Source organism: Anguilla anguilla, chromosome 15, assembly GCF_013347855.1.
Source record: "Anguilla anguilla isolate fAngAng1 chromosome 15, fAngAng1.pri, whole genome shotgun sequence".
Classification (NCBI taxonomy): Eukaryota; Metazoa; Chordata; class Actinopteri; order Anguilliformes; family Anguillidae; genus Anguilla; species Anguilla anguilla.
In genome coordinates, this window is record NC_049215.1 from 32,186,414 (window position 1) to 32,203,637 (window position 17,224).

The window sequence follows — 17,224 nt, forward strand, 5'->3', positions numbered from 1 at the left end:
GGAGAGGGGCGTTTTGGATATGATGTGTTCCGCTGACAGTTGAGGTTTGTTGGGAAATTGTTGTGTGGAGAGAGGTGAGCTCTGAGATAATGGAGCTTGGGCAGAGATGGTCTCTTTGTATTGAGTATCAGTAGACATGGGGTTGAGTGTCAGTGGACATGGGGTTGAGTATCGGTAGACATGGGGTTGAGTGTCAGTGGACATGGGGTTGAGTATCGGTAGACATGGGGTTGAGTGTCAGTGGACATGGGGTTGAGTATCCGTAGACGTGGGGTTGAGCATCGGTAGACATGGGGTTGAGTGTCAGTGGACATGGGGTTGAGTATCAGTAGACATGGGGTCGAGTATTGGTAGTCAGAGTGAGTGGGGGATTTCATCATCGGTGGGTTGGATGAAAGGGGTTGAGTATCGGTAAACGGGGGTTGCTTATTGGTAGATAACGAGTGGGAGTGTTAAGCTGATTTGTGCGGCTAATTGTACGTGAGCAGGGGGATTGGCGCCTGTATTTGGCGGTCCTGTTTGCAGATGGATGTGTACTCATGAATGCAGGATTTATGTTCTCTCACTGAAGCCATTCATATATGATTCCAGGAAGTTCCAGCGACCCTGAGCTTGTTCATGTGATCACGTGGTTGGTCATCTACTGTTGATTGATGGACACTATTGTCACTTCTCTCCAAGTTAAATCTCTCCCTCTGTCTGTCTCTCTCTCTCTCTCTCTCTCTCTCCCTCTCCCTTTCTCTCCTTCCCTCCTGTACTCCCCCTCTCACTCTCTCTCTTTCTCCCTCCCTCCCTCCCTCCCTCCCTCCTTCCCTCCCTCCCTCCCTTTGTACCCTAATTCTCCACATGCTGCAGGCCTCTCGGCTTCAGTTAATCACTTATTCATCAGGAACATGAATTAACAATCTTTCATTTCCTCTGTTTCCTATCAACCCAATTTCTAATTTTAGTGGGGGCCCCTCTGTGGAACAGACTGTGTTATAGGAGCCCCCTGGTGGGACAGACCCTAGTGTGTGCTCAGGGGTGTGTGTGTGTGTGTGTGCCAGGTGTGTGTGTGTGTGCGCTCAGGTGCGTGCGTGCGTGCTCAGGTGTGTGTGTGCGTGCGTGCTCAGGTGTGTGTACTCAGTGCTCAGGTATGTGTGCTCAGGTGTGTGTGTGCGTGCTCAGGTGTGTGTACTCAGTGCTCAGGTGTGTGTGTGCGTGCTCAGGTGTGTGTGTTCAGGTGTGTGTGCTTAGGGGTGTGTACGCAGTTCTCAGGTGTGAGTGTTTAAGTGTATGGAGCTGAGGTGTGTGTCCTCAGGTGTGTGTACTCGGTGCTCAGGTGTGTGTTCAGTGTGTGTGTTCAGATGAGTGTGTGTGTGTGTGTGTACAGGTGAGTGTGCTCCATGCTCAGGTGTGTGTACTCAGTGCTCGGGTGTGTGTGCTTAGGTGCGTGTACTCAGGTCTCAGGTGTGTGGGGCTCGTGTGTGTGCTCAGTGCATCTTGTGTGTGTGCGCTCATGTACCTGTGTACCCTGTCTACACGCTGTGGGCTCTCTGGGTAAAGGCACAAAGTGACTGCAGGATCTTGTGCAGTGTGCAGGATGTGCTACAGTACACGGCGAGGGGAGGAAAATGACTGATGTGTTCCTGCACACTGAAGCTTCCCCCGGGTGAGGTGTGGGCCCAGCTGACTGCTTATCCCGCTCTGCTGGGTGTGTGTGTTTGCGTGCGTGAGTGCGTGAATGAGAGGGAGCTGCAAATTTAAAATGAGGAGTCTCGCACCAGTCTAGTCATTGACTTGCAATGAGGCCGCTTCCAGTCTCTTGTAAACGCGAAAACCAGCGTGCGATCGTCCGCAGTTTGCGATCGGTCGCACAACATGATGAATTTAAACCGTTTTCAGAATTTTGTGTGCCCGTATTTAAATTTACAATTCCCTTCCGAATTCAGACGAGAAACAGGATGCCGCTCCCTTATCATACAATCAGAGCACAATGGGCATTTCAACGGAGAAGTGCAAGTGTTTCTTTTGTCATTCAGTCATATTTTGATGAGGCCGGCAATTTCTAAAATTGTGTCTGAGAAATATGTTTGATGAGGAGAAGAAATGAGAAAAGAATGACTCCGTGAGTAAATGCAGTGATTGCAGAGCACTGAGGAGCCTTGGATGGGGTGGAGAGGACAGATCTGCAGACACTGGCTGTACCTGGAGCTCACACCTGGGGCTCGCACCTGGGGCTCACATCTGGAGCTGCACCTGGGGCTCACACCTGGGGCTCACATCTGGAGCTGCACCTGGGGCTCATACCTGGAGCTCACACCTGGGGCTCGCACCTGGAGCTCGCACCTGGGGCTCACATCTGGGGCTCATACCTGGGGCTCTCACCTGGAGCTCACACCTGGGGCTCGCACCTGGAGCTCGCACCTGGGGCTCACATCTGGGGCTCACATCTGGGGCTCATACCTGGGGCTCTCACCTGGAGCTCACACCTGGGGTTCAGACCTGGGGCTCACTCCTGGGGCTCACACCTGGAGCTCACACCTGGGGCTCTCACCTGGGGTTCACTTTAGGGTGGACATGTATTAGGAGGCCAGTGAACTTTCACTATAAATGAATCCTGAGAATTTTAAATGAAATGCAGAAAAATTGTCAACCAAAGTGCACAGTCATAAGAAAGAAGAATTTTATTCAGAGTATTGGTAAAAATAAGATGCTTCTTGGTAGTGTGCAGGAATTGTACTGTTGTGTAAAGGGTAAGAGTACTTCAGGTGAACTACTGGACCTGTGTTAGCGGCCCTGTACAAGCTGTACTAGTACAAACCCCCCCCCCCCCCCCCCCCCCAATTCCCCAACACACCGTTCTTCTCCAGTCTCTCCTCGCCTTCCTCCACCAGCTTTAATTTAACCTGCCCCCCCGGGGTGGATCAGGTGAGGGGCTGATCCAGACCAGGGAGGGCGTTCCGGGGGCTGATCCGGACCAGAGAGGCAGTTACGGGGGGCTCTGACGCTCCGCTTTTTGGGCCCGAGAGGACAGAGGCGCTCGTTACGCCTCTGTCCTGTATTTATTCGCGAACCGCTCCGTCGGCGGGGGCCTGCCTCTTTAAGGGCGCTCGGAACGACGGAGAGCGCCGGCGCGATTAAGGCGGCGACGGCGGCGAGCGGGGAGAGCCTCTAGTTTAGCTCAGTGTGCCTAGTTAGGCTAATGCGATCTCGTTAGTTTTGTATTTGGCAGGATTGTTTTTGTCTGATTCTGATTAGGCAAATGTGATTTCAGTGCTAGTTTTGTACTTGGCAGGATTGTTTTGTTTGTTTGCTGAACAGGTTACCCTACAGGGTTGGAGTCCTGATCTATGCGGTCACTTCTGGCACTACGATCTTTACTTCACTCTGGTGTGTTTTTCTGCACCTCTGCACTTTGAACTGATGCACTTGTACGTACGTTGTACGTCGCTCTGGATAAGAGCGTCTGCTAAATGCCTGTAATGTAATGTAATGGATTGGGACAGGAAGCGGTGCGCTGTGCGACTTCCTCCCGCGGCGGCGTGCTGTATGTACCGAACGGCCAGAACCGAGCGGTGTTTTCTGAAGCTAACTTCCTGGTCGTGTTGGGAGACGTTGCTCACTAGCGCCACTATGAGGTCGACTCCAGTATAGGTGCTTCTGCCACCCGTTTTAGTGTAAGTCAATGGCAACATTACGGTCGAAATATGAAGTCAATCATTTTTTTCCACAAGAAAAAGTAGTCTCAATAGCTGTTTTTTTTTTTCTTCGCCTAATGTCTCCCCATATGCCGATTTGTTAAGTTGCTGCGCTATTTGGACAAGCCGGTAATATTTTGTGGGCGAATCGGGGACAGTTTGCATCACTGCCGAGTCACTGCATCTCACACACTTACCGGACGACTGGACTTCAAGTTCCTACTGCGCAGTCTCTGGCTCCAATTTGTACAACATGGCAAACTACACTTCCCTGCTTTCAAAAAACACTTTTCACCCAGCCCACGGAGAGTCAATGGGTGATGTCACAGTGACTTTGTCCATATTTTTCCACAGTCTATGGTACGTACGCTCTCTGGAGAGCACATGCCACTGGTACTGTGCTGTGAGTGTGGCTCATCTCTGCTTTCTGCAAACAGGAAGCTCTTTTATGCTTCTGTGGTGATGCTGAAATGAATCGGCACAGTGCACAGCCACTCATGCAAGCACAATAGCCTTGCGCATGAGGCCCCGCTATTCACAGATGAACTTGAGACCTTCATGAACACGGGGGGTTTGTAGGCAGCAGTTCTAAGGAATTTTTGTGCCGTGTGAAGTCCGGCAAAAGGATCGTATACTGACATGTATGGGACGTCTGTGACTGAAAAATAAACAAATTTAAATTAGTGGTCTGTCGGAAAGCATCACTGGAACAGTGTCTTAATGGAGTGGGTTAGTATCAGTGGAGCAGTGTTTTAACTGAGTGGGTCAGTTTCACTGGAGCAGTGTGTTAATGGAGGGGGTCTGTTTCACTGGAGTCATGTCTGAATAATGGCATGTAATGACTGCAGTGTGCGCTTGCTAACTTGCAGCTCTACACTGGAGGAAATCAAGTGAGGAGATTTTGGCAGAAATTGAACAGAGACAGTAGCTTGCTTAAAGTGGCCCTTATGGGGTCTTTTCACTCCTACTGGAAACAGTGAGCAATTAGCCTGCTCAGCACCATCATGTCACAGGTTCACTGACTGTACGCATCGAACCGGTTGTGAATAGATAAATCATTATTATTATTTTTAAAAAACTTATCCAACCAGCTAAATAGCAAGGGTCCGCGCTGTGTTGCACTGCTAAAGGGAGGGGTTTAAATATTGGAATATTAAAAATGCATAACATTATTATGTAGGAAATGTTGCTCAAAGCACAAGCCCCATGTTGAGGACGCCACTCAAGGACAAAAGGGGCTGGTGAAAGCTGCCTGGATGTCAGCCAAGCTAAACTCATTTTACGCTTTGATCTTTTTTTTATTTATTATTATTTTTTTTTTACAATCCACCGGAGACGGACGCGAGGACGCTTCAACCAATCGGGGGGCGAGGCGTTCTTCCACCGCTCGCCTTTCCGGAAGCTACCGTGCAATTATGTCAATCAAAAGAAGAACAGAGAGCCGAATCTGCCGAGTGATCTCTCTCTCTTCAAAGCGCAGCGAGAGAGAGAGCGGCCCTCGAGAGTCGGAGGGGCAACGGGAGTGTTTCGGAGTTGTTACGTGCGCTTTGGAAAAATCCGCTGACATGGCGAGTTTTTTTTTTTTTTTTTGTACGTGATCTTTGAGAGATTCAACATGGCCGATTCCTTGAATGGCAGGCGCAGGGGCGCTGGAGCCGTCCCAAAAGCCAAAAGGGGAGAACTCCAAAAAAGAGGGCTGAGATACCCTGGGCACTGTGAACTTGGCGCCCGTGACGAGCGTGCCCTCTGGAGCCCTGCTGCATTGTGGGAAGGTGCTTCGGACCGAGCGTCGGCTGCAGGAGGGAGGGAGGGAGGGAGGGAGGGAGATGGCCGATTGTCCGCTCCGACGGAGACAGAGTGACAGCAGTGTTAATTAAATCTCCCTTCCCCCTTAAATCACACCCGCCGAAACGCAGCCCCAGCCCGGCCCAGACTCTGCGGGCGGGTCGGACCCAATCCTCAATCTGCAACATCACATCGCATATATTTCAGCTGATGCTCCTGACAGACGTATCCAGGCCAGCCAGGCAGGGCCTCCCAATTTAGAACGCTTCCTGCTGTAACGCTGCCGCGCTCAATCGAGGGGAAGCGGTGGCCTTGCTCGCTCGCTCGCGTGCGCAACTGCGCCTGACATTCGAACCCGAGCCCAGTGCCCTGCGCTACTTGTAATTGTTTTGACCCTTAGTTGCACTACAGATTACTCACGTTAACCAGATTGTGAAACTTTGAACATTGCTGTTTGTCTGCTTTCATAGTATGTTAAATGCTGAAATTTTGTTGTGTCTGTAATCGACTGCTGCTTTCTTGGCCAGGTCTCTCTTGAAAAAGAGATTTCTAATCTCAATGAGACTAACCTGGTTAAATAAAGGTTAAATAAAAATAAATAAAAAATACACAGTCCGGTTGCTCTCCTGACCTGCAGCGATACGCGGTGTGCAGACATGCCGGCCCAGAACCCAAGCGTCATTTTTTAAATTTTAAAATAAAATTGTGAAAGGCGAGGTTCTTTATGAATAAAAGCGTAGTAGAATAATAGCACGAGTAAGTAGCATAAATTAGAAGTGTTCTCAGAAGCTTTCAGACCTCATAGGGATTCCTGCATAATGTGACAGCATGGTCTAGCTGCAGCAGATATTTTATGAACAGAGATTTCTTTAAATATTTCCAGGCATCAGATGATTTTGTATTTTCGTACCAAACTAACAGGCTAACCAAATGTGAATACGTGCTTCCCAGCTGTGAATATATTTACATGCTCTTCTGCACGCGTAATATATTATATTAGAGATCAGAAATATTAAAGTAAGTAATATTATCTGATTGCAGGAGTTTTCCCTGAAGTTTTCCTTCCAACACTGAATAAGAAACGGTCTGTTATTATAACCGTGATTATGTTTTTTACATTGGCGTGTACCTAGTCACTGACTTCACTGCATAAATATAAATTCAGAAAATGAAGCTGGATTTCTGTCAGTATTAAAATATGAAACACTTAAATGGAAATGGAAAATAAGAAAAAACCGTAGATACGTAATATTACTGACATTTTAGCCAGATGGCATTCTCTAGAATCTATTTCAGTTAGTCTTCCCAGTGTTAAATCAACTTTAACTGTTAGAGTCCAGTAGCAATATTCTATTAGAGTTAAAATTACTTGGATTTTGCACTGAAAATTTTGCAGTGTCATGAATTTATCAATTTATATATTCATGCATTTCCAGAAAAGCCTCTCAATGTTCTTTATAAACTGCAAACGCAAACTTTCACACACACAAACATGCATGCATATGGAGTCACACTCACACACACATACGTAAGCATTCACATGCATAAGCATTGACATTTTCACACGTTCATGCATACGCATTCACACACATACACATGCATGTGTAAACATTCACACGCACACACACAAATATTCACATGCACACACATGCATGCCTAAGCATTCACACATGCATGCATGAACATTCACACACACATGCATACACAGTCACGCGCACACTCATGCACACACAGGCATGCATACAAACTAGACATTATAAGCAAACACTATGATTTTAATATTTAATGCTATATGCAAATATGGAAATATGCAAATGACACTGATGTTTTCCACTACTGTACGTCACTCTGGGTAAGAGTGTCTCCTAAGTGCTTGTAATGCCCAGTAATGTTCTGCATAGCTAAATTTTGTGCGTTGTTTTTAAGAAGAGATTCAAGGGGGAGCGGGTTTGAATACTTCCACACTGATTTAATTTCCCATCAAAGCAGTTTGACTCCAGCTGAAGATTTTTCACATTTACAGACTTACCTTGAGAAGACTTCCTCCCATGCACAAAGGCACACATGGCACACAGACAATTCTATTTACGGCATACTTCACACACACACACACACACACACACGCACACACTGCAGTCTGCAAAAGTTTTTTGGTCTCATAAAACGGGGGACGGAGGGGGAGGGGTGTGGGGAGAGAGAGGGGGGAGGCCGTGTATAAAAAGGGCAAATGCAATAAATTGCGATTCCTCCACAGTTCATCCAATGTGGATGCAGATACACTTAAATTAAAGCTGACAGCCTGCACTTTAACCTCGTATCCATAGTTTCATTTCAAATCCAACGTAGCGCGCCCAGCCAGAACATCAAAAAATTGTGTAACTTTTATATAACAAAAAAGTGCAGAGAAAAGTAAGAAAAAGAAAAGGAGGGGTAACTTTGAAATGTTATTTCCCAGAAGCCCGCGGCTTCAGCTCTTGTTCTCGTGGTGGGAGATGTAATTATAACCAGCAGCACGCCTCCAGATCAGGAGGATGATGGCGGAGCGGGAGGGCGGGGGGGGTTTGGCCCACAGGTGTCGCACGGTGACCTCTCCAGGTGTGCCTGGCCGTGAGAGGCACACGGAGAAGGCACCTTCCCCCGCTGAGTCATTACCGCGCGGAATGGCGGACCCAGACGAGGCTCACGCAGGAGGCCCTGGGGCCCTGGGGCCCTGTCATCGTAATGGATTCCCTCTGGGCTGAGGCGTAATGACCAGTGTGTGGGGGAGGGGCTGTGTGACCCCCCCCCCTCGTGCTCCTCCTAAATCCCCCCCCCCCACCCCCCACCCCCCCCGTCAGACTGCTGACTTGGAGCTGCACCGACTCTCCTGAACCCCGAAAAAACCTAAAAAAATTTTTTTTTCTTTTTCTTTTTTTTTTAAAATCAGCGCCATTCCAAAGTGTGACTAGAATTAAATTAACTTTCATCCTCAACTTTTATCTTTTTTTTTTCCCCACTGGTGACTGCTGAAAAAAACGCGGAAAGCTCGGATTTGTGAAAACGCTTTTCATTTAACCGGTACTGGTGTCGCGGAAACGGGGGGGAAAAAAACGGCGGCTGTGTGGATCCAGGGTTGCGTTTCCACAGGTGTTAAAAAGCTCCCTAACGGTGCCGAGCGGCGCCGTCCTCCTCGCTGGCCGTCGCGGCGTCCGTCACACGGTCATCGTGTGGCTGATTGATTACTCGCCGGAGGCGAAGCGACCGCGTCCCTCCCCGGCCGCCGTTTCGTGGATGCGCCGCCGGGTACTGCCCGGCCATCGAGGGGGCGTGGCTCACCTGTCAGTCAGGGGGGACATTGATTGCGCTCGGAGTTTTTAGCAGCGCGGAGGCATAAATCACGGGGTTGCTCTCGCTTTGGGCCGAAGCCACGGCCTTTTTGAGCGGCTGCAGGTGCACCGGTGTAAGCGTGTGTGTGTGTGTGTGTGTGTGTGTGTGTGTGTGTGTGTGTGTGTGTGTGTGTGTGTGTGTGTGTGTGTGTGTGTGTGTGTGTGTGTGTGTGTGTGTGTGTGTGTGTGTGTGTGTGTGTGTGTGTGTGTGTGTGTGTGTGTGTGTGTGTGTGTGTGTGTGTGTGTGTGTGTGTCTCTCTCTCTCTCTCTCCTGTGGGTGTGAATCTGGCAGTTTGAAACATCAGCCTGCTCTTTATGAAATGGGCTGACTGCTACCCTCCCTCTCTGGGTGATACTGAAGCCACTTAACGCACAGTGCTCAGGGAAATAATACAGTGCTGTGAGAATTACCACGCTGCTCAGGGAATTTACACACTGCTCAGGGTCTAACACACTGCTCAGGGTCTAACACACTGCTCAGGGAATTAACACACTGCTCAGGGTCTAACACACTGCTCAGGGAATTAACACACTGCTCAGGGTCTAACACACTGCTCAGGGATTTAACACACTGCTCAGGGATTTAACACACTGCTCAGGGTCTAACACACTGCTCAGGGATTTAACACACTGCTCAGGGATTTAACACACTGCTCAGGGATTTAACACACTGCTCAGGGAATTAACACACTGCTCAGGGATTTAACACACTGCTCAGGGATTTAACACACTGCTCAGGGATTTAACACACTGCTCAGGGAATTAACACACTGCTCAGGGAATTAACACACTGCTCAGGGAATTAATACACTGCTTAGGGATTTAACACACTGCTCAGGGTCTAACACACTGCTTTGGGAATGAACACACTGCTCAGGGTCTTAACACAGTGCTCAGGGCCTTGGAACACTCAGAGTTCCAATGGCAGGCTGTGGGCCATGTTCTCACCCTGAACATGTTCTTTGTGAACACTGGGATTTTCCAGAATGCTTTTTATCATTCAGGTTCATTGGCAGAATAGCCAAGTGTTCATTTATATACTATAACTCAGTCTGCAGGTACACAGTGAGGCACAATAACAAAAAAAAAAACTAGGGTTTAATTACTAGGATCAGGGCTTCAAAGGCTTTTTAACGAGACCCGTCTCTTCAGAGCGATGACTGGGACTCAGTGTCACTGGAGTCCTCCGAGGCTCGCGTGACAAATCCCGTCATTAAAAATTTACTCTGGCTGGAAGGGAGTTCGCCCCCTGTGGGACGGGATGGCATAGTGCTGTAGTCTCTATGGTTACCTGTGTGAAGATCCCATGGGGGGGGGGGGGAGGAGGGGGGGGACAGATGCAAGAAATGCCCCTTCAGCTAAAAGGGGCAGAGCTTGAGGTGCCAGTCAACCCATCAGCCAATCACAGATTCAGGTTCATGGCCCATCCAGCCAATGTGGGACCTCTGTGAAATGTTGCCCCTTTTAAAAAAAATTTATTTTCTGGGACTGTGACCCTGTCCTGCGTGCAAAGGCACAAGCTCCCGCCAGGCCTGAAGGACGCTTGGCAGAAACGTGCTGTTCCCTCAGGTACCACTAGAGGGCTCTCTACTTTAGAGTGACAGGGGAGACTGTGGCGTGTGTCTGGCGCTGATCGCTGTCAGAAGCAGGCTTCCTCCCCCATCGGTACCCAGCAGGCCGACCCGGCCACCGCCACCGCCCCTGCCACCGCCACCACTGAGAAGCTTCCGGAAGCAGGGAAAGAGGAGTGCTTTTGGCTCCGCTCCTAAAGCCCTCTGCCCTGTTCCTCTCTCCTCTTAGTGGCAGAGGGAAGAATGAGGCTGTGACCCCTGGTCAGGGGCACGCCCCCCCCCCCCCCACCCCACCCCACCCCGTGCCCCAGTCTCGCACTTTTTCTCCAGAGCGCACGAGCGATGTCATGGGCCCCCCCCGTTTGCCACGCGCCAGAAACATTAGGGTTTGATTTAAACCCCCCCCCCCCCCCCCCCCCACATGACAGCATCCATTTTCCAGTCATAATTTTTCTGTCTGGAAACTCTGGCATCAGTTTTTAAGTGCTTTGTAAAATAAAAACGATAAATAAATTTTAAGAAAAGAAAAGTTGCATTTCAGCCAAGTTGCAGCGTTTGATCGAGCATTCCCATTTACACTTGAGAAGATTCTGAACTGAAAAATGACCAAGGCCAGCTTATATTTTCCCAACACCATCTGAGATTCGACTGAAAACACCTCTGTCCAAATGAAGTACTCCAACTGTCATCTTTAAAGTGGGACAAATGTATTTCCATGAGGGGGGTGGAGTGGGTTGGGAGATTTGTTGGGAGATCGGCAAATTATGCCATCAGGAAACTGTCAGAAACCGGTCAACTTCCTCAATCACACCTTATATTAAATTTAAACAAGATTCTCTTCCAAGCCCTGCCGAGCTACCCAGCGTACATGTGACGACGCTGAACTACAGATAATCTGATTTGTTGGTGGGGGGGGGGGCTGGATTGCTCATTAGAAACATTGAGGGCAGACTGAAATATAAAGGCAAATTGGATCTTCATTAAAATTTAAAAAGTCCGGATGGTCTCCTGAAAATTGAACCAACTGTTCCAAGGCAGCCTTAATTTTATGCTACAGTAAGTGCAAATTAGTTTTACAAAAATTATTTTTAATCACACAGCGGCTAAGTTAATTTGGTATGTAGTCATTTTGTCCTTAACCCACGGTGGCGTGTCCAGTTTTAAGTGCCCTTTGTTCATCCCGGTGTGTTGGGTCAGCCAACGTGCGACCAATTATATTTTTCTGCCTCTTCTGCAACCTTGTAAATTAATACAGCGATAATTGTATTTTATTCATCCAGATATTTAATATTGTATTTTTTTCAGTAATTATCTGCTAGATTGTAACTTTACCTGGATACAGCTTTGTTCTTGCACTTTTTGGTGTTGTGAGCAACTACAACAGCAAGTAAGTACTTCAAATTGTAGTAACTACAATAGCAACAAGAAAAACACGTCCATGACCGCAGCACCCACAACACCGGCTGCTAATTAGCTGAGGAAACAGCAGCAACACGACAATGCCAACACAAACCGAAAAACTAAAATAAAAAAAACCCACAGTGACAACAGCAAGTATGACAACAAATAGGGGGTGGCAGGGTAGTATAATGGGGATAAGGAGCTGGGCTTGCAAAGGCTCTCATGCTTTTTTGTATCATGCAAACCTTCTGTTTATGTGAACACTGAGACTTTGAGTAATTCTGTAAGTCACCCAGCTCTAACTGCCATTCGCTTTGTGAAGAACCCTGGCTTTGGGGCTCAGCTTCGGGTGTTCCAGTTTGGGGGGGGGGTCCACCTTCCCTGTAGCACCCCACAGAGATGTAGCCAAGGGGAGCCCCGATAACACCTGCATATCCAAAAGCCCGTCGAGCTGCTCACCCCTGCAGGTGAATAACAGGAGACAGAACCCTGTAGTTAAGGGCTTGTGCACTAACCAGTACGCAGAGTGCCCAAATAAAATCTATTGGCAAAGCGCAGAAATGAGACGTTTTAATCTGCTTAATGCAAAATGCTTATCGCAGGCTAATGGGGAGGAATATCACGTCGATATTGATTTATACACGAGGCACTTTATGCTTATTTTGAGAGATTCCAGACGATCAGCGCTGAATGTGCTTGTGTTGGCAGGGGATCCTCATTCTGTCCTCTTCATCAAAAGCTGCTGATTCCAGGACCTCGGACATTTAGTAGTATATACCTATTAATATGCGTTTGTCTAAATGCATCGCAAGGAAGTAATTAGAGTTCCAGAGCGTTTAATTTCAACTTCACATTCCTGTAAAACTCAGAGGGAGCCGAGGAGTTCTGGAGTGTGGAATCTTCAGTGGCTGTGAACAGGTGCGCATGTAATTTTCACTCAGTAAGTTTACACGATGTTTGAAAAAGTCGATTTATTGTTTTAGTCCGGCTAAAACTGGACTTTTAAAAAATCACGGAAACATTTTAGTCCGACTGAAATCGTACCAAGTCGATTTTTTTTTTTTTTAGAGTCGCACTAACACACCTGGATAATGCAGTTGGGGGTCGATTTGCTATGGCATGTATACGCTTCAATAGGCCAAAAAATCGGCCTATGCGTTCTGCGCACGTCCCGTAGGTTAGAGGTCCCGCTGTGACAGGTAATTAACCCGGAAATCGAACAGCGAGCGCGCACTCAAGGGGGTATAGAACGTACGAAATGTACAGCGCTGTGAAGTTGTCCACTTTTTGTCTGTAAGAGTCCAGGCACAGACAACATGGACGGACAAAACCAACAAAAGTCTGCTGTTCGACGAGGGCGCCGCTTGCTACTAGCTACCAGAAGAAAGTCTTCGTCAGACACGCCTCGGTCAATAAATCGATTCTTTCCGAGTTCCTGTATATTGGGACAACAACAATAGCAAATTGTAAATGGACTGCATTTATATAGCGCTTTTATCCAAAGCGCTTTTACAATTGATGCCTCGCATTCACCAGAGCAATTAGGGGTTAGGTGTCTTGCTCAGGGACACTTCGACATGCCCAGGGCGGGGGGTCGAACCAGCAACCCTCCGACTGCCAGACAAGCGCTCTTACCTCCTGAGCTATGTCGCCCCATAATAGTCCAATTAAATCTCATCTTTGGCCCAAATCAAGCTACTATTAATATAGATCGATTTCAACAGTGTGCGTGTAAACTTGCCTGACTGAGGCCCAAAAACGAGAAGTGGAAATATTTTTTATGTTTGTGTTTATGATTTCACGGGCTGATTTTTCTGTGCCCTCCTGCAGTCCGGCTGGACTGGATCTGGTGAGCCTGGGAACCGCTCTCAGATCGCGAAGACCTCGGGATAAATTCAGCCCATAATTAGGTGCTTACGAAATCACACAGTGGGAGAATTTCTAGCGCTTGCCTGGGAGATGAGATGGGGGGGGTGGGGGGGGTGGGGGGGTGTTAGAGCAGTCCCAGTACACAAAACTCCAGTTTTCATCAATACAAATATTCATGAGAATTCCACGGAATATCTCAAAAGATATGAGCAAATATGAGCATTAATTTCCGCAAGATGTTTATCATTTAAAAAAATAATTATATGATACATAATGATGAGATGAGGATTGCATTAAAAGAATAAAACTGAGTTGGGAGTATGTTTAAATATTCATGTTGATATCCTTTTAACCTTCCAAATTAGCCATCTCTGCTGTTGCCAGACATTCCTTTAGTTATGCAAGCAAGTTGCTCTCAATTTTCTCTTTTCTGTTTTCCCAGTAAACACCGAAACTGTTCGGCTGTCTTTTGGGGTCACACTGCAACGACGCCTCCGTTTTACTGATGCGTTCCAGCTCCAAGCAGACTGACCTCTGGGAAACTGAGGACAATTCAAAATCCAATAGTTTGTGCATCCCCCCCCCCCCCCCCCCCATGTTAATGAACAGTTGTGGCCTCTCTTCCTCTCCATTCAGTAATTTTGAAAGCATTTTAGTTCTTTAGGTTCGGGGAGGCTGGCAGCTGCCCCTGAGATACGGCTTGGCGTGGCGCTAACGGGTCGCTAACGCTAAAGGGTCGCTAACGCTAACGGGTCGCTAACGCTAACGGGACGCTAACGGGTCGCTAACGCTAACGGGTCGCTAATGGGTCGCTAATGCTAACAGGTCGCTAACGGGTCGCTAACGCTAACGGGTCGCTAACGCTAACGGGTCGCTAACGCTAACGGGTCGCTAACGGGTCGCTAATGCTAACAGGTCGCTAACGCTAACGGGTCGCTAACGCTAACGGGTCGCTAACGCTAACGGGTTAAACAGAGTGCAGACCCTCTCCCCCGTATGCGCTGATGCAGGGCGTTTAGCTGGCAGGTGCTGCAGAGGTTCAACACCGATCATTTAGGAGGAAAAAAGGAAAAAAAAAAAAAAAACAATCTCCCCAGATAACAATCTAACTTGCCTTCATGTCCTACTGAACTGCTTTTTTTTTTTTTTTTGCTGTAGAAGATTACACAAACATTAGTGAAAGAGACTACGTGTACATGAAATACGTACACACACACACACACACACACACACGCACACACACACACACGTGCATGTGGACACATGCATACAGTACATGCACACACATGCACACATGCACGCATGCATGCAAGCAAGCACACATGCGCGCGCACACACACACACACACACACACACACTGAGCTGAGAAAGTACTGGTCAGAAGTTTCAATTCAAATAAGTTCCTGTTTACCTGAGTGTCTGACCATTCTAAAAACTAAACTTTGTGCAGCTGACCAAAGAAATAAAATGTTCCAGATTTTGTTGGGCAAATCTGTAACTGACAACGTGACAATAGCTAGAAATCATACCTGCAAAAGTGACAGAGAATAACATGAACATCATCTCTGACTGTGGGGATCTTCCTTTTTCCTCCACACAGACAGGGGGCGATCTCAGAGGAGGAACAGGCTTTATCAACATGTCATTGTTTCCTGGTCTGGTCCAGAAGCACTGGTGTGATGTTCCTCTGACTCTGCATAAATTGGAATTAAAAGCCAGCTTGATGGTTGCAGTTATAGTGTGATACACGTTTTTGACTTTGGTGTAATTCCCATGCTTGCCTGAGGGGGCAGTCTCCAGCTGAAGGTGCTGTAATTGTGGTCCTCTTTTTGTAGTCATGCATCCTATTGTGAAGGAAACAGAAAAAGCTTTGTTGACTGACTCGTTTCAATCTGTGTAGCATTTTGTTAATGGTTAAAATTGTACAATTTCCACATGTTAAACACACAGGAGAAATGTAGCTGAATTTTTAAACTGGGAACTATTTGGATTACATTAGGTAAATAATGGTTAGTTACATTTCTGTTGTGGGTAGAGAAAAAACATGTAATTTATTTAATTACTGCAGTATAGACATCATTCATTAAACTTTTATCAGGACATTAAAATTGCACCTGTTTCTCTGGGTCTCATAATAGCAAAGTATCAGTGCGGTTTATTAAAAGGCCTTTTAGATGTTTTTGTCATAAAGACCCATTCACATTTTTGTTGTTTTGAATCATGGCTTTTATGTGGGTCTTTCTGTTACGGGTACAGTCAGAGAATGACCTGAGGGGGGAAATAAGTTTGGGAGACTGACCAGGGAACTGGGTTTGAGTGAAGCTGCGGCGTCCGTCTGTCAGTCCGTGAGGTTGGGTCCCACAGGAGTCCTGACAATGCAAACAATCCGGGGGGGGGGGGCCGACAGGGAGGTTCCTCCAAAGCCGGAATGTAGCAAAACTGCTGGGAGTAGAGTGGGGGGGGGGGGGGGGGGCATGGGGTGTACTTTTGGCATTCATCTCCCGCCGTCTCTTCAGATTGGACAGCCTCTTCCTCTTCCTCACCCTCGAAGCGCCGAGACGCGAGAGTGGGCTTCAATCGACAGTGAGGAGAGCGTGAGATATCGAGCGGTCGCGCCGCCCCCCCCCCCGTCGCCCCCCCCCCCGTCCCCCCCTCGTCCCCGTCTCCCCCCGAGCCTCCTCGCGCTTTCATGCCGCTCCGAATCGGTAAATGTCACTCACTGCCTCGGGGGGGTGGGGGTGGGGGGGGGGGCGAGCGGCCTGCCGGTGTTAACGGATTGGAGACGGGGGAGGGGCGGGGGGGGGACCCGAATCGGTTCACTACCCATCGATTTCCAGTTTAAGGCCTGACAGAGGGGGTCACTTATCGAACAGTAATTGCCAGTTATTATGATATTGAGAGCCGTGGACAGGGACCGGCCTCCGGATTAATGGAGAAGAAGGGCGCTTGATAAAGGTGGAAAAAAACAAAACAAACGTAGCACTTTAAACGCTCTCCTTTACTGAGTAGTGTCAAGGAACTAGCATTGCAATGCATCCAGTCTAGAGTGTCTGGAGTAACTGATTTACCTTCCTTAATGCTCAAAATCTCTTCTTTTATTTTTAAACTTTGCTCAATTTTCTATATATATTGGAGTTTTGTATATCAATATTTTGTTACACTGTCACTATTAGTACATCAGCCAATGACCTTGTCCAGATGAACATATGCAAAAGCTCAACAGCGATTGGAACTGAACTCGACGATCGACCGTCAAGCATCGGATTCTGGAATCGACAGTTATAACCGTCTGCTTAAATCTCTTCCTCTCCACACACCCCAGCCTTTGCTTCCAGTTTAAAAAAAATAAAATGCACAGTAGATGACTAAACCGTGAAATTGTAAATGGCTGGGAAAAAACAACACGGCATTATCTCACAGCGCATAGTTCCTGCCGCTCGGAAATGTTTCCGCACGAAACCCGATAATTATCTCGCCGATTATCACGCGGCGATCCTTTGAGTTTCGGGTTCCATTGTTGTCGGAGCACAATGTGAGGGGGAGAAGAAAAATA